Source organism: Phaenicophaeus curvirostris, chromosome 31, assembly GCF_032191515.1.
Source record: "Phaenicophaeus curvirostris isolate KB17595 chromosome 31, BPBGC_Pcur_1.0, whole genome shotgun sequence".
Taxonomy (NCBI): Eukaryota; Metazoa; Chordata; class Aves; order Cuculiformes; family Cuculidae; genus Phaenicophaeus; species Phaenicophaeus curvirostris.
In genome coordinates this window covers 2105722-2124985 of record NC_091422.1, presented here as the reverse complement: position 1 = coordinate 2124985, position 19264 = coordinate 2105722, and the positions used below count along the sequence as shown (strand labels likewise).

The following is a 19264-nucleotide window of genomic DNA, read 5'->3' as shown; positions in this document are numbered from 1 at the left end:
TCTGATTTCTTGAAATACCACATACAACTTTTCCTAGCAAGCTTTAATATATTCCTCCCAAACACTACTGACTCTCTCTGCCCTGCCAACCTTACGATGTTCCCTATATGCATGTTAAAACCCACTCTTCATGAGCCTTTTCTCACCAGATCGGAAACTTGACAGGCCTGCGTTGCCTAGAGATCTGGGCTGAGCAGATTACAATTTCCCCTGGTGATCAATTCTCTTTATCGGGGAGCATATCATCCATATGCTTGTATCCATGATGCTTGTAAATTACTTGGGTATACTTGCAAATTAAGAAGTCTGGTTCTTAAAGCTGCCAGTGTTTTCGAGATTGTTAAAGACAGTCACATCTGAGGAATGGATAGCCTGATGCCAAAGGTTCAAACGCTGATTGATGCTTTTTCAGCATATAGGCAAGTTCTTCATACATCTCAGACTGATGACCAAAAAAGCTATTCCTCTCCCTCACACACAGACATGCTTTGCTCTTCTGTTTGTAAGCAAGTTGTAATAATATTATGACTTTCCAAAGACTTATTTAACAAAGAGGTCCCAAATTTACCAAAGCAGATAGTTAATTAGCTAGAGAGAAGGGGGAGGGGGAGAAAAGACTCAGGAGTTCTGCATTAGTTTTCTTGGTAATCTCAGGCATCCTTGGATATACTTGAATACAATGTCTATTCAAATACAAATATCCACACAGGTGGAACATCAATACCAGATTGCTGTACACCAACCATATGCCTAGGATATCACGATAACTATAAACATTGCAACAGTACTTTCAGAGTCATTCCCCAAAAGACAAGATCAATTTCTATCAACAACAAAGACAATGTTTTATTGAACAAATCTATGTACAGTACAAAAAAAGTTTTTAAAATTAAACACTACTGTTGATTTATTGCAGTTTGATGGCTCAGTTTTAATTTGTACTCCATATAAAATGCAAAGTAAAATAATTTAACATTCAACAAGGAAGCACAAAGTTCCTTACTTGCTGAACCTGTAACAGCTTTTACAAATTAACAGAGTCCCAAAATGCATACACTGCATTTAATCAGAAAGGTGTTATACAGTACCAAATAAGTTAAGAAAATAGTAACACTACCACCCCCTTTTGAGTCTTTTGTCCACACCACTGGTGTTAAACAGTAAAAGAAATGAGTACAGCTGAACCTTCAATGTGATATTAAAATCACAAAGTTTAATGTTATAAATTATCCAAACTATACAATTTATTGTTTTAATGAATATGGCTAATTAACCAAAGTACCAGTGACCTTTCCCCACAGATATGACCACTTTCAATATTTTTTTTTGTGAAAGGTGCCTGCCAAGCAGCAACTCTTTGAAAATAAGAGCTTACATGACCTTTATGGTGAACCATGATCAGGTTAGAGTAGACAGTCTTAAAAAGAAAGCCTAAATCCAAGTTAGAGCCACCTGGAGGAATGTTATTGGAACATGATTATCATCAATGAAATGCACAAACTTTGATCCAAAAAAGCTCCTATGCTCATGTATAACTTCAGGCAGCTTTGAGATATTGGCATGCTTCCATTACACATGTACTTCAGCATTTCTTGAATCAAAGCAATACATCTTAAAGTGTTTCCAATTGTACCCTACAATGCTTAATGCTTGGGAAAAAAACCTTTCAATTCCACTCAATCCAATTCCGAACCTCTTCCAGCCCTAGAAGGATAATACTTAACATGCTAAAGAATCCTTAAAAAGCATGTAGAATTATCCCACACACATTATAAGTATCGTTTTGCTCCAAATTAAAGTTGCTCAATACTGCAACTAGCTGAGAATGCCAACAGGTATGAGAGAGTAGTTTAATGAAAATACAATGTCTTTGGAAATAAAAATCAGTACTTATTGTTACCACCCACTTGCTACTTTAAGTCAATTTAGCATTATTTCTGATAGGTGTTAGGTGATTCTAATGTTCACCTACACAAGAATTCAGTTTTACAGTTGTCCAAAGTATAGATACTGAACACATGGTATAAACAAATGGTGGTGTCCAAGAAAAGCATATTTAAACAAAAATTAGTTTAATGCAGGTACAAAAAATTATGGTCACAGTTTATGCATGTACATAGATGCATTTATCTACACACTTTAAACCAAAGAAAATACAACTCTCAATCATGGTTTTAAAGCATCTTCAAACACACAGAGCTCCAGGAAAAGGCAAAAAAGCACCAAAGATTAAAGGTACATTTAAAAGACTTCACACAAACATTTTTGTTATCCAAGTTTTCAGATTTTAAAAACTGTAATATTTTAAAATTAACCTTTTTTTCCAAATATATTTAAGCAAATTTAACGAGATTAACAATGTAAGCAGAGAAAGGGGAGCCTGGGAACATTCAAGATCATAAGAGAGTCCTTAAAAATTAGTTGGTAACTTGAAAGCAAAAAAAAAAAATGTGAAAGTGCATTTGGTTGATAAGGTCCCCACTAATTTTACGTTTAAAACCTTTTTAACGTATTTATATATGTGTAAATAGATAGTGTGTGTATATATATATGTATATATAATGAACGATGCATTTAAATCAGTTTTTTGCTACTGCAAAAAAAACTCTTTGGTGCCTCAAGTGTCGTACAAATCTCTAAAAGTGGGCCAGTCATCATTATTAATGTAATGCACACATACCTGTGATCATAATTTTATAACCTTTTAAGTTAATCTAACTCAAAGTTAAGGCATAAATTTTCTAGAATTCAAAAAGAGTAGGATTTTGAATTTGAGTTCTTTTTACCTCCAGGAAGAGAAAAGGAAGCAAAACTAATGCAAATATCTGTTTAATTTCACAGAGGATTATTAGCAGAGGCATTACTGAATAATTAAGTTGAGGTTCCAGAACTACTCAACAGCCTACTTCACAATAAAATCCTTAGTATTGCAAGTGTGAGCCGTTGCTACAATAAACAGATCTTTTATGCACCTCTTGATATTTTACTCCTTAGTTTTTACGTACCCTTTGATTTAAGCAAGATGGTCATCTTATTATGCCACACACACATTGTGATGAAATATTCAGTAAGCAAACTAGCTAGGCAGGAATAGTTGGTCTTTGCTGTCCAACAGTTCTGTGATGACTCCATCTATACAGATCAGTTTTCATTACTGTATCTCGTGTGCCTACAATAACATTAAAATTTTCAGCTACTCGCACAGAACTGGATCCCAAATAAAGCATTTTTTGGTGGCAAGGCAGTATAAGGTAAATTAGAGGATAAGTTAGCAGAGTAATTAGACAATGTGCAGATCTACCACACCTCTGGTTGGGGTGAGAAGACTGAAAACTACAACAGCATCTTTTTGGTTTCTAAATGTCCAGTATTTCAAAGTTGCATACAGAATCATAGAATGCTTTGGGTTGGAAGGGACCTTTATCAGTCATCTAGTCCACCCACCTAGCAGGAGCTGAATGACTCAAATTTCCTGTTTCCACATTCTAATTGTTTCTATGAACAGTGAATTTTGGATAAAGTGCTTAACATTTAAGTCTAACTCCTTCACTAACTTCTGGGAAAGGCTAGCTTTTCAAGAGATACTACTAGATAAGGTTGTAATGTGTCTTAAGGTCAAGCCAATACGCGTTTTCTCCCTTCCTCTAGACAGCAAATAAGTAGTTACAGTACTGAGTTGTGACCTACCACCATTAAGCAATATCACATCTGTGAAACATGCTCTTCCTGATCTTTTTTTTTTTCAACTTGACATGTGCTCTGCTTTTGTCTGCCTTTTCTAAACTATTTTTTTTAAAACGGGAAGCTATCTGAAGTTCTTCTCAGTCATGCCAACAGCTGAAGGACCTCTACTTGCATGAAATCAGTTAATGCAAGCTTAACCCCCTTCACATTCTGTATTTGCTTCAGTCTGCTTCTGCTAACAGCCACACAATTATGCATGTATTTCTTGTGTTAGTCTTCCTGCACCTACAACGATGTTTTACAGGACACTTAACACGCACATTTACTATAGCCTTGAACAGGGCTTCATGTGCATGCATTTGATTTCCATTGCATGTAACTTTCACACTTCATATTGCATCAACTCACTTTTCCTTGCATGCCCCATACTTCAAGTTTTGGCTATTTGAGCATTCCATCCATCTTAAGATTTCTTTCTACACTCCTCTTTTTGGATTCTAAGTTTATTAAATGAGCTCTATGTTTTTTTCAGCAGATAATGGAATCACGTACTAAAACTCTGAAAGAAGAATGCATGGTTCCACTACACATTTTTTTATCCACATTATAATAACACCTTCTTGAATGATTCCTTCCCAGCTGTGTAGATAGCTATACTTTAACCCCACATTTTCCATCTAAACTAGGTTTCAGAATTGGGTGGTTTAATTTCCATAAGGCAATTAACACCTTTGCCTTCTCTGCTTGCTCAACCGTCTGCCTTATTTTCTTCAAGCCTTCATGCTAGAAAGACTGTGCCGCTAAGCTTCTATCACATGTTTGGAATGAACGTGGCTTTTAGGATAACTGGTACTTTGGGGATTTTGTAGCAACCTTTCTGGACTCAAGACCTGCAGAGCTCCTATTTATTCCTCTGTGAGTTTTGTCTAGAAAATGTGCTTTGTCTTTATCAAGGTCATGGTTTTCTTTAGTAATTTGAGACTGCTTTATGATTAAGGCCAACTGGGAAACGAACTGATGCTTCTTCTTGTAGTGTTTTCTTACACCACTCCTCATTCAATACATTTTCCCCACAACATTGAATCAGGCACCTGTAAAAGAGAATGCATTGGGATCAAAATGAAGACCAATCAATGAAAATCACTATTTAATCTAGAACACCACTTATGTTTTTCAACACATTCAGTTTTAAAGGAAAGATTAAGTTTCCCTCTTCTGATCCATAAGAAGCCTTTTCCATTAGAGCTGCCTACCAATTGTCCCCATCTCTTTCTTATTCTAGACAGTACATCCACTTTGAACTTCCAATTTAGTACTGTACTGTAATTATCTAAATTCTGGCACATGACAGTTGCTTAGAAGTAGTGTCTGTCTTATCTATTCCATTAGGTGGCCCGTTTTCACAAATCATTTTCTAGTTGGTGTTTACCTCCAAACAAATCAACTCAAAAGGATTGTAAAACTTACTTTCATCATCTGAATCGAATCCAAAGAGCGTCTGACACTTCTTTTGTGCAAGGTGAGCCTCAAGTGCTTCTGAATTACAGTAGATGGTCAAGCAGTTGCCACATCTAAGTCTTTCTGTTGATTTGCTACAAAGTTTATCTTGTTCAGAATCAGCATTTACTTAATCAGTCAAAATTTTTCTACGTTTTGGCATGCTAATGTATCGTTCATCAAGATAGCTTGGAGGCAATGGTCTAACATACGGTTTTGTTAAGATGACACCATATGAAGTAGTCTCTGTTGTCTGATTTGGTTTAGAAGGTAAATGTGAGGCAGCAGTATTATTTTGTGGTACGTCATGGCAGTTCTGTAAAGCCGGTAACACTGACCCATTTTCTGTCCTTGTTTCATCTGCCACTCTGTCCAAAGGTATTTCTGATGACTTTGATGACGTCTTATCTAGGTCACTGTGCCCATTGACCAGTTGGTCACTAACAACATTAGAGTTTTCAGAATTTGGCTGTAACACAGGTGTCTTTTGGTCTATCAAACTTAAAACTGTAGCACTACCCTCAGATGAACTTTCATTTCCATTGTGAATTCCATTATTTGGTTTCTTCTCACCAGTTTGAATATATGTCTTTGGTTCTGTAGAATCCTTTCTTGATTTCCATGTTGCAACTGGTAAATCTACGGTTTCTTTTTCATTAATAGATTCATCATCTTGGTAACTACAGAGTTCTGAAGGATCATCTGAAGAATCTTTTTCACTCGCACCTTCTGAACATTCTGATGTTTTATTTAAATAATGCTGAGCCTCATGTTCATACAGCAAAGGGAGCTCCTCAAATAGCTCACAGCACTCTGCAAAATTGCACTGAGCCTTAAAAACACTATGACTTTTTGTATGTTCTGCAAGCTCAGTTGACAGCTTAAATCTCTGATTACAATTAAAGTGTAAACAAAAGTAAACATTTGGATACACATGTCTCTTCAGGTGGTCTATAAAGTGTTGGGAATCAGCAAATTTTCTCTGGCAGAACCGACATTTTCCTTTATTCCATTTCATTATATGCTGCTGCACCTTCAAGTCAGTCGGATGAGCTTTTCTTGCATGTTTATTGAGAAATCTTATCTTTTTAAACACTCTAGCACAACCGCTAGCAGGGCACTTAAAGCTTCCTTCTTCATCCATAGCGTCAATGTCTTTTTGAGGACAAAAAGATCCATTCACTTTGTGCAGAATAGGCGATTCTTTACTAGAGCTCTCATCATCTTCGGGCAAACTTCCTGTACTTAGAGTATCAGGAACATTATTAAAACAGCTGTCACTACTATTCTCAGTAGCATCATCATCCTGGTCACTTAGACGGTTTTCCACCACATCAAATACCTGTTCTACATTCTCCTCCTCCACCTGGACCACAAGGTCAGCACTTGGAGCTATTGCAGTCTCTGGTTCATTATCTTTGGAACCATCAGAATTCCCATTTTCAAGAGACAGAGAAATATCAGAACACTCTAGTTCATTAGGAGCTGGAGCCTGCTGACTAGACTCAAGAACTGCAGCAAGATGTTGCCTTTCTATCTTCCTGACATGATTCCTTAAGTGCTTCAGCATAAGTCCTTTTTGCCTGAACTTTCTGGTGCACAGTACACAGGAAAAACTGCCCTTTTTCTGGTGAGCTTGTGCATGTTTCACAATGTGACCACCAAGAAATTCTTTGTTGCATATTACACAGCGGTGTATTGGTTCAGTTTGATCTAACATTTTAGATGCCTCAAGAGCTTCATGGTTCTTTTTGGCATTACCTTTGGACTGGGCTTCAGAGTGATCTTCAGGGTCAAGCTCCCCATTGCTTACATCTGTTAAGCAGACACGTTCCTCACTGAGAGTCCTATACTCTGTTATCTTCTCTGTATTTGCAGCAGAGTTTTCCGGTGCACTTTCACTTAAGCCAGTGAAGGCTTTATCGCCCAATAATGCTAAACAATTCTGCTTGATCATCAAGAAATTCCAAAACTCAGGATCAAAAAACAAACCTTTTTTCAAAATTGGAAGCAATTCAAAACGTACACGGTTTTGAACAGAACTAGTGCATTCATTGTATTCTTCATCAGCACATTTATATAAATATTCAACAGTGTAGTAAGATTCCAAGGTGCGCTCAAGAAAAAAGATTGAAAGAGCACAAATTCTGAGGATCTCCAAGTCATTTGGCAGAAAATGTGCAATTGCTTTATAAATAAGACTTTTCATGTTGGGATCTTCACGGAGATCCAACTGTAGGGCACATCCACATATCTCAACACATATCTGAAGACCATCTTCACCAACCTACAGAAAGGAAATTACAATATACATAAGTACAAATAACGCATAATGGTATTTTCCTTATGGGCTCACAGAATTCTAGAGCCTGGAAGTAATTATTTTATTTTTTTTATATCAGACCTACAAGGAAAAGAATATAAACAATGCACAAACATCAACATCCCATTTATATTCAGCTACTTAAACAGTTATGAATTCAGAAAGCATCCTGTTAGTTAACTTCACTTAAAGGTATGTACATTGTAAAACAATGTTCAAACAAAACTAAAATACAGATATGCTCAAAAATAACATCTGGTTTGCACCATAAGCCATACAGCTACCATCAACAAAGCTTCAGATATTTTTGCCACGTGCAGTTCTATAGTTAAAGGTAATGATTTGGGCATATAAAACAAGACTGCTGCAAATCATACCTGACCTAGCAGTATCTTCCATCTGCACCTTCATTACCTAGGCTGTTTTGCATTATAATTGGACAGTTACTCTATATTTTGTCCTCATCCCAATTAATTTTATTTGCATTGCATTAAAATACGTGCTATAAAATACTGCCTTCCATTTTAAACAATGGCCACTAGTGAAACAACAACTCATGGCGATGCTTTCTTAACGACTTGACTTTTCAGAATTGACAAACTATCCTTCCAATAAGAATTCCTGCCCTGCCCTGAATATGTAGTTTGGAGGGATATCAGAAACATGCTGATGTAGTGAGAAGAGTTTCAGGGAGTTTAGAAATCAGTAATGCCTATCTATATTTAAATGGATATTAAAAGTTACATACTAAGCTCCATAAGTAGTGGGTTAATAAAAAAAATATGATCATTCAGATGCAAATACAAGTTATTCACATCACCACAAGTACTTAAGAATACATACTGAGATAAAAATCTTGAACAGCAGCACATCATTGCATTTAGAACTGTACAGCAGCACCAGTAATTTATAATTAATTTAGGGCATAGAATATGAAGGAGCTCTGGTCAGCCAGGTTAATGATAAAACCCACCATTTCTTTGGAAACAACTTGCACTCCTGTGTGAAGCATTGCACATCAACTCTTTTGCAGATGTTTGTAGAGAATGGTGTAAGACTAACATCTGAAGCACAAAACAGCGCACTTTTCTGAAGCAAAATTATATCTTCTCTTATCTTAGTCTAGCTTTTACTTTACATTACACTAAGCACTTCAGATTTGCTTAGAACCAGTGAAAGAATTCAGAAATTAACAAGGGTTAGCCAGGCTAAAACAAAAGTAAATTATGCTCTTTTCACATTTACTCCACGTATTTATAATAATTTCCCCATTTATTTATAGAGGATGGCATTGCTCAAACCTGCTGCAGACAAACAAAAACTGATAATTCAGTTAACTAATTAAAAAAAAAATTTGAATATTGAAGCACATTCCGGAACTTGACAAAACCTTTAAGTTCATATGGTGTCTTTGCCTATCCCCTCTTCACTTCTTGCCGAAAGTGTCCATTACACAATAAAAACATCACTTCTCTAACTGTTTATAAAAATAATGGTGGGGTGGGGTAAAACAAACAAAACTTACTTCATCCTTAATGACTTTCATGAATGGGAAAATTACTCTGATATTTGTAGCAATTCTTAAAAGTTGGTAGCATTGGTCAACAAATACTTGCTTTGATGGGTTAGATTTAAGCTGCAGTTTACTCCAAATGAAGATCAGCTCCCTACAAGTACAGAACAAAATATTTTGATTAGACTGAGTTTTAGAACTCTATCACTAAGCATGATGCATTACTAAGAACATTGTACATTCTGCAACTAAAATAACATTTGAAGGCATAATACCAATATATGTAACACCACAATAGTACCCAATGTGCATAACAGAAAATGCAACTCAATTACTTCATTAAAGCATTCAGAGTATCTCCTATCACTGAGCCAATTAAATAGTCGATATTAATGTATTCAGCTTAGTATAGAAAACTGCATAATAAAATCTGATGCTACAGCACCTACCCAGGCAATAAATGTTACACTGAACGGAAAGCTCTGTGTGCTCTTGAGATTAAATTACTTCTAGTGCAAGGATGAGGAATTCCTCAGGAAAGTGCCTGGAATATGGAAAATGGGAGCGTTGTAGAAAGCTAGCTTCTTATATGATCGATTGATAGGAAATATTGATGTTCTCCAGTTCTGTGTGTAATAGAATTTCCTTTTTTTACTGCTGTCATCACTGGTCTTTCTAGCCAATAGAGGTTACATTAAAGCATCAGGCTTTAAAGCTATTCAGATATCTCTAGGATCTTCAGTCAAATAACATTTCTGACTGATACCAGGTAACAGAAAAACAGACTGCTAACAGAACTCCTACACAGGTATTGACGAGTTTAGTCTACAAAATATAGCTAATTGAAGTTAACCTATAAGTTCTATGCAATTCAACTCAGAGACTTGGAAAAGCAAGTTTTCGTTTTAAGATTTGCCAGCATGAAGATTTTACAGAGAAGTACATATAGCTAGGACTAGGTAGAATTCCTACCATAACACTATAATGAAAACAGGGGACCAATCGGCTTCCATTTTCAGAAGGAAGGCACCTTTTTATTCCACTAGCCTCCTCCCTCAGAAAGCACAAACTCAGTTACTAACATAACATTTGGCTGATCTTCCAGAGTCCCTAGTATGTGCCAGGTACATATCAGACAAAATTAAGCTTGTCTAGTGAGGTCAGTGCCTGCATGAAGGGAAGTGACAGAACTATCTATAACAAAACATCAACTTCACTTCTAAATTTAGGACAACTCTACAATTCTGCTTGACATGTTAAGAGCTAGACAAGCGAGCTTGACTTTTTCTTTCGTTAAGAGCCCAAGAAAACTGAAGTTGAAACATCCAGCTTACATAGAGGAAAGCGTGAAAAAGGAGTTCTACAAGCAGCTCTGCCCACAAAAAAATTAGTTTGACATGTTTTCTAAAGATACAAACTGTTCACCTCTGCCTTCACCAGGCTAGAAATCTGCATACTTGAAAGTCTTTGCAAACTTCATGCACATGCCTGATGCTAACTAGTGTCTTTGCACACCAAACCATTCATAACAGTTCAGTAAAAGTCTCAATCTGAAGTACAGAAGAAGGAACATTTTTGCTGTTAAATATTAAGCAGTTAAAAAAACCAACTTATTTTCTACTTCATCTCACATTACTTCAGAGCAAGCCATTTCAATAGTAATCACATTGAATTTGAGAAAACTCATATTATTATGAGAGATTAGAGGTTGAAGTGGCTTGCCATGTGTTCAAACAAGTGTGACATCTGGCACAAGAAAAGAGCCAAAAAAGTAATGGAGAAAACTAAAAGAAGAAGCAGCTCCGTTGGTAAAAAACAAGCTACTAAATCAGTTTAACTACCATTTGACTAGATTCTGATGTGAAATATTTTAGTCTTACACCTCCATGTAGATGAAGGCTTCTCAAGCTCATTTCCGATTTTGATAATCATTAGGGATTAAAGCATTCTTGAAGAGCTGATTGACTCCATTTCAGCCACTTAAATGCTCTGGATACCAACTGAAATCAGCAGCACTTAAGATTCTGTGTCACTGACCCCAACACAGATGATAAACTTGAGATAATGTAGGCAGGAGGAGTTTCTATTTGCTCTGTTATTATGGCATACTAGTATAGTACTTAAATGACATTTACTTCTTGGCTAGTAGAACTTAGTCCAGACTGAGGTCTGTGTTTATTGTGGACACAAGTTGGGGAAATTTAAATTGTTACTGTGGGATCACAGAACTCCGTACCTCTTTATCAGAGGCAACCAGGTATTCCAGCGTGTCAACCCCCCACAAAAAACCACACCACTGAGTGCCTCCATCAGCAACGTAAGAGAATGGTTAAGCGTGTCCTACCTTAGCTAGGTCTAAACCCTTTGCTACTATTGACAAGTAGAAAGGCTATCTTTCCTGGGGTACAGAGAGCACGCTTCACCAAACATTTACTAAATGGCCAAAGGCTGACTGAACATACAGGAAAAAAATCCCTGACTTACTGAATTTACTGCACAGGAACCATTTGAAAACAGCCAAAACAGCATTTAGAAATTTCCTGGCAGAGAAAGCAAGCCATTCTACTATACTTGTTCCATCAAAATTTGCCTGTCTTCCTAAAGAGACATCTCTTTTTTGATATTAGAAAGTCATTAATCACATCATCAGGGACTGATCCCTTACCAGTATCTTGTACACAAAAATTTCTAGTAAGACCACACACAGCTTGCTCTGTGCTTAATAACTGGGCTTTCACTTAAGAAAAATAATGCAGATCATCTAAATCTAGAATTCCTTCTTACTGGCAATGAGAACAGCAAGAGCTTTGTGACAGAGCTGCCTGAAGTCCATCTTCCTCAGACTTAATAGGAGAGCTAACGGTTTCAGTGTGAAGATTTCATATAGGCTGCTTCACATTAAGCAATAGCAACTACTTGCTATTTACACCTTTCTAATCTATTCTGATCTTATCTTTGCTAGTCGTGTTGGATGGTAGATCTTTGCAGGATCTGCAAGGTCCTCAATTCTGGACAAGGCAAGATGATTTAAGCTGTGCTGAAGTCACTAAAATCTTCCCTAGGTAAGAAAACACAATGTGGGCTCCTACTTCAAAAATCTGAATGACAGTATAGTCATGCCCTCACAAGCTTTGTTCCAGTTTACATTATCTATTAAGCATTATACAGATTTCTCTTGCTGGTTACACAATTGTTAAGGCTCAGACTCTGTAAAAAACCAAAATAGCTATTCTAGCTGCACAGACATAACTGCTCTAAATCCTTTCAAAGATCCACAAGTTTTATATTCTGAACATAAGATTAAAATACTAAGATGTCAAACCGGTTTCTTTATTAAACAGATATGAAACATTAGTCTCTTTTGGAATTTCATGTTTGACATCCAGTTTGCCAGAATATAAGGATAGGCATCTTGTTTTGAACAGCAATGTTCAAAATGGAAGATGCAAGATTTGATGATCAGTTGGGTAAGAGCAAGGTTAATATGTTAATACAGCAAAAGGTATAAAAATTAAATTTAATTTAATATTTTTAAAAAGACTGAAGCCCCAAACCAGAAAGCACTAGCAATGTAACTGATACGCATAAGTCAGGAAATGTAGCATTTGGAATCAAAGCTAGATTCCGTTCCAAAGTTGGTCGCTGGGCTCACACAAACTATGTACCTTTTTTGGTTAAACTTCTTTATCTGCCCTATGGGGACAGTCATGCCCATCTTCTTCTAAACAGACTGAAAAATGCCACTAGGTATTGCCAATATGTTGTACCATAAATGTATGTCAGTCATAATTCAACAGGTTTTTATTCAACATAATAATTTACTTATCCAATCATTAAGGAAAAATGTTATTAATAAACCAAGTATTTTCATGTCTGACCTTCACTACTTCCTCAAGAAAAAAGAAAGGAGACATTTTTCAATTCTCTGAAACGTGGGAACAAGCAAATCCTATATAGATTCTAAATTCAATTAAAATTAGTTATGCAGATTAGCAATGTAATCTATATTGACACGAAAAAAAAATCAAATCTTTAACCCTTTTTCCTTCAACTTCATAATCAAACAAATTAAGCATACTTTATCAAGGAATGCAGATGTTACTTTAGGTACAAAACTTATACAGGCTAAATAAAAGCATTATCTTGCCTAGTCATCTTTCACTCCTCAGAATAATGGAATTTGTTTCTATAGGTCTTTAGAAACGCTTCTTAGCCATAAAAGTGTCCAACTATCAAGCCAATTCAGCGTGCATGTAACATTCTCTCTCAAATGTTTTCTAGAGGACCATCATTTATGTTACGGCTCTGTTTATGAAGTAGAAGTTTGCATAATTCATAGCACATTTTCAGAACCACATTCTCTTTTAAGACACATGGGTGACATTCTACAGTTCTGTTATTAAAAGCAGTGTCATTTAATGAGCATAACAGCAAAATATCTGCATTGCCAGAGAGTCAGACTGTATATTGTTACACATTGCTAATAATAAATGTCATATTTTTAGGTATTTAGAGCCTCAACTACGAAGGCTCACCTTTCTGATACTTTGAAACAGTTAATAAGTGTTATGTACTATATAGCCTACCACTGAACATGATGGTGTGTAAAAAGGCAACAGGCGGAACAGATATAACTAGGAATGTTTACAGATCATGTTAGACTGGTATTTTAAACTCCAGCTGTATCTCAAAGTTATGCGTGTTTCATTTTGGCAATAAGCATTTATTATCTGCTAAGCTGCTTCACCAAAAATAAAGTATTTACCATATACAATACATGTCCCCATTTTGAAGCTGTGGGACTAGGAACGATTCACATAGCTGTAAGGCTAAGGTAGTCTTCCCTTCTTTTTCAGTGTTGCAGATGATCTCAATTCCACTCTTGCAATCAGTCCTCAACAAGTGCTATACAATTAAAATAAAATCAATTTAGATAAATTTGCTAGCATGAAATAAAAAAACCTATCAGACCTTGCTATATTAAAGAAGCTACTGAAAATTTCAGGGATTGCTATTAACATAGGACAACTATGGAACACTTTTTGTGTACGTCTGTGAATAGAATTTTTTGAGATATTTAGAGCTCTTCCATATTTCTGAGTAATGACAATCAATAATTGTCTGGAAATTAAGATTACACAAAACCACTTTTTTGCACAATGGCAGCTTGTTCTTAAAACAAGGTTAAGAAAACAATTGTTACCTAATAAGTGCTATCAGTGGTAAAAGTAAGGCCACATACAGCTAGTGTCATTTTACACACTGAGGCATCATTAAAAAAAAACCTTCAACACTAACAAAACCATATAACATACAAAACACTGGACTGACATCAATTAGGCTCAAGTGCTTTTGCTAAAATAATGAATACTAAAATAGCCAACATACTGAAATTACAAAATATTAATTTCTCAAGTTATTTGGGGAATATATCTACAAGTAAACTTGACCAAAAAATTCCATTTAGGTCAACAAGATTTGTAGGTGCTTAACATTTAACCTTTCAAAATGCAAGCCAGCACTAAGTTAAACACTGGTGCAGTCATCTGATTTTATGACATTTGGTTCTACAAAACCAGAGTTCCATATGTTCCTCTTGACAACTTGTACACAGTAAGTATAATGTACCACTTCATTAAAAAAAATGTATACTGACAAACAATACCTCCTGGAATAGCTGATCTTCTAATGGTGACATATAAAGACAGGTGAAAAGAGCTTGATGGAAATACAGATCTTTACTGATATCTGGATGATTTATGCAAGATTTGATAAGAGCCATTGCCTCAGGGATGCGTTCACAGGCAATAAGGTATCTGGCACGTAGTTCAAAGAACAGTGGATTTTCAGAGCTTAAATATTTGTTAACTGTACAGAAAAGAAAGATTTAAAGGCAATTAGAATATGAAGTCCAAACAACAAATATATTTAAATGTAATGTTGTTTTTAATAGTGCAACGTCAACAAATGCTATAAAAAAGGGTCTGCTAAAGAAGCTATCATATTAAATTAAATACCATCAAGAACCTGTCTTTCTACTTGGAAACAAATTGTTACTTTACAGTAATCTAATTCAGCAGTTTGTTTCTAATCAACACAAGGTGTTGCAAAGGATTAGTAAAATACACACTATACAAAAGCAGATATGAGCATTTTCAAGAAAGAAAGCTCCCTCCTTTCTTAGAACTTGGAATCCAGGTGATTGTCGGACATATAGAGTCGACATCACTTCCAACGCTATAATTATAAATATTTAAACAACTGGGATACTCATCACCCATTAAAATGAAAGAGGTCAGAGTGGTGAAAAAGTTTAATGCAATTCACATACTGTTCCTTTAAGTAGCTTTGAACACCTTAACTTAGCTTGGAGAAATGGAAAATACACTTCATCTAAAAGTGCTACTATGCACCATTCTAAATCCTGAAATACCTTTAAAATCTAGGCCCCGATTTCTGGAAATTTTCAGACCTAAAAGCTAAGATTAAAACTAACATTTGAACAGAATGGTTTCAAGTGAGATACTCAAAATACTTAACATTTAAGTAATTAGGAAATTACAAAAAAGGTAATGTCTCTGTTATGAAAGACAGTAGGTCTCTTATGAAAGATCAGAGATCCTAGCTTCTCTTAAAAGTTAACATATCACACAAGGATGCAAAATGCAGTATTGCTGCTTTTATTTTGAGAATTGTTTGCATCTTGTTAAGTAAATGCACACTGTGAGGTGCTAATGGTGTGCCAATGTTTATGTAATGCATTGGACAATATGGCCTGATTGTCCTCTTACATATTTCCTCTTCCACAACACAGGTTAACTTATTATACCATTCCCACTTTCTGTGTAGTGAACTCTTAGGTCAGTATGCCCCTCTGCTCCATAAATAAGAATCCCACTTCTGACAGTACAAGTTCCCAGGGAAGAGGGTCTCCTACACCCTTGAACATTGACAGCACAAGTGCCCAGGGACAGAGGTTTCCTAGACCCTCCAAGACTTTTTTAAATAGACTGCGAGTTCCAACTACACCACTGGCAGGATTGTGCTCCCTCCCTGTAGCAGAATGCTTCAAGACAACTAACTACAGAAGCATTTAGCCAAGTCTGGAATACATTAAAAATGGCTTGGAGAACACAACATCTGTTCTTGTCCAGGCAGCATGCGCACTGCTTTGTTTTAGTGACAGATGCCAACCATCAGCTTAGACACCAATTAACTGCTTACATCTCAGTGTACCTCTGTCTACAATATTGTTGTAGATGTTCACAGTATGCTGTCTTATTCTTTCTAACTACTAAAAGTTTATTGCTTCTATATTTCAATACTACTATTTTTCTTTAAATCCAAAGATTGCTTTCCTTTCCAGCCCTCTCAAAACAGACTGCAACATCTTGGAGCACACTAAACTCACGTAAAGACAGACCCAGCTTGGTTTGTCTTGGCCTAAGCTCCTCCAAGTAATTAATGAATCCAAGACAGGATTATGTAGTTCACACAGAGCATATTTATCAAACTGACTTTTGCAAGTAATGGTTGGTGACTCAGCAAAAATTGGCAGTTTTCCTCATTTATGATCCCTGAGGAACTATATGGCTAAATTTCAAGATACACACCAAACACTGCCAGCCTATAAAGCAGCACATAAAGTTTGCTTTGTGTAAGACTTCACAAGCATCAGATTTTAGAGGAAGTGAGGCAAGAAAGAAAAAGCTCCAGAAGATATTATCTAAAATAAAATATTGGTCACCACAAATGAGATGCATCAAGGGTATGTGCGTGCAGGACACGGAAAGATAAAAGGAGGAAGAATACCTCAGTAGAGGGGAAGGAGAAGTGGCCTGCAACAAAAGGAAGCAAAATGATCACGTAGTGACAACAGGCAGACTCATTTCTACTCTGCCAGGTTAAAACTAAGTAAAAATCCTCAAATTGTTACCTGTCATTTAGAGACTTTATGATGTTCAAGGGAATAACTAAGGGAAAGGACTAAACTAATTCTTTGAGAGAGATCAAGACTGAAGCCTAACTTCAGATCATAACCACCAAAACTTCTCAAGTTCGTCACAAGATACAGAACAACAGGATTATTTCTTCTCATTTTGTTTCTGTAGGTCTTTGTCTAGAAGTTTATCAGATATTGAATAAAAGTCATGGGTAAACCATGTTGCTTGAGTGCCTGCTTTCCAAGAGAAACAAAACAACAAAGACTACCTAATCAATTGTGTTACTATTCTATCAAATACTGTCCCTGGCAACGGGGGCAGCTCTCTGAGCTGTTCAAACTTTATAGTCCTCTACCTCTCGCTAAAGAACCAACACATTATCATAAACACAGTAATGAATTTGAATTGTGCATTACACCATAGTAACTGGAGAAATACTAGTATTTTCGACCACTATCAAATAGAAAGACTTTTAAGAGATACCAGCAAATATATCGCCTAAGCTGTTAGTAAAGATTTTACTGTAGACTGGATACGAACTTCCATTAACATTCTGGTAATGTTTGTTTCTACTTGCCATCAAAATTGCAGGTTTACTTTGCACCTGAACAGAAATCTTTTTCCTACTCCCAGCTCTAGGAATTACATACACATAAACAGAAAGCATCTATCAGGTGTAGTCACAGCCCTCGTTCTAAACAGAACCAAGAAAAGTCACAAGCATGAGTATTTACAATTTGAAATGAAAATCAAACAAGTCAGAGCACCATGAGACAAAAATGCAGATCAGGTCCTCCCTAATCATGTTACTTCAGTAGCTTAAGTGAAGTCAAGTCACTCTCCATGCTCTTTCAGGAGTTGAACACCTGAGTTCAGTAAATTCATTTTATAAGTAAACCGCTTAGTAGTCTCTTATCTGAATAATCTCATCTCTACACTACAAAAGCAGACTTAAACCACTAGCAAGAAAAAATTAGTTTTATTAAAGAAGAGCATCAGCACATTTTACTACAGAAAAACAGTTAAATTGTGTGCAACACTTGCTGTCAACACCTGACCCTAATATTAAAAAAAGCATTACTTAACACATTTTTCAGTACTCTAAAAAATTAACGTGGTACATGATATACCTAATTCCTGTGATACGGGTTTTGCTTTAAGAATTGCTTGTAATACTGGATCCTCCCATGGTCCACCATCTCTGATGATACGGGTTACTAGTTCCAGGTTCATATTTCTGTATTTACTTAGAAGGCTCTGACATTCCTACATGTAAAAAGAAAAACTATTAGAAAAAGAAAAAAATCATCTAAAGTTAGACAATTCAAAAGTTAAGAGATAGGAAAAAACTATGCATATTTAAATATTTCCTCAGTCAACAATTCAAACTACAAAGTCATTTATTGTTTGAGCCTACACAAAGCCCTAAAGCAACAATTTATGTTCTCTGAAAACAATAATACAGAACTATGGAAGACAGAATGCTCATGTTTTCTACAGGCATGCAGCAAGAGCTTGTCATTTGCATAACAATGTACAGATTTAGACACGCTGATGCTGGATTTGTGATCCAGTGACAGTGTCCAGATTCTACAAGGGAAAAAACAAATTAAGCCATGTGAGTCACCAGCCCTCAAGCAATAATTTTTCTCCAAATCTCTACATAACAAATTCTGCTTGCCTAAAATAATCCAGAATGTTTTAGCCATCCATGATTTTCACATATGCCAAGTTCAACACTCTCCCTTGTTACTTGCTGGTAAAAGTGTCAACATTAATCAACATTTGAATTTTCATCACAAGAAAAGGGTATCTAATTTTGAAACAAAAAGTTGTAGCTGAAGAATGGCTTCTATGCACATACAATTAACTTCTTCACTTATGCTTCTTTACTGTGAATTCGTTTAGTTTCAACTAAATATTTTTATTTTATATTCAGATAAATGTGTGATGGTGAAAAATCATTAAGTAACCATCACAATGGTTTTCACGACCATTTTGAATACACAACTGATTCAGAAATTATTTCTCTAGAAAATTATGTAGAGGCATATTCAATGTATTCATTGTTTAAAAGTCACGGCAATTAATAAGACTGTTTTCAAAAAGCACTCATTGCAGGACTGCAAAAAATCTCCAATTACTCTTACGCAAGAGACCCTACCCATTCCTGAGCCACTCCTTGACCCCATTATTCCACCAATTCTAATTAAGCATGTAAGTGCTGCTGGATTTGATGATTAAGGTAAATAGTGCTGACACATTAATTTGTAGCAGCAGTAACAAACAGGTTTCAACATAAAA

General features: G+C 35.9%; 1 pseudogene; it reads right to left on the bottom strand.

The window, feature by feature from the left end:
- Nucleotides 1-3873: 3873 nt before the first annotated feature.
- LOC138732441 (zinc finger protein 654-like) lies at nucleotides 3874-18226 on the bottom strand (annotated as a pseudogene).
- Between the last annotated feature and the right edge of the window lie 1038 nt (nucleotides 18227-19264).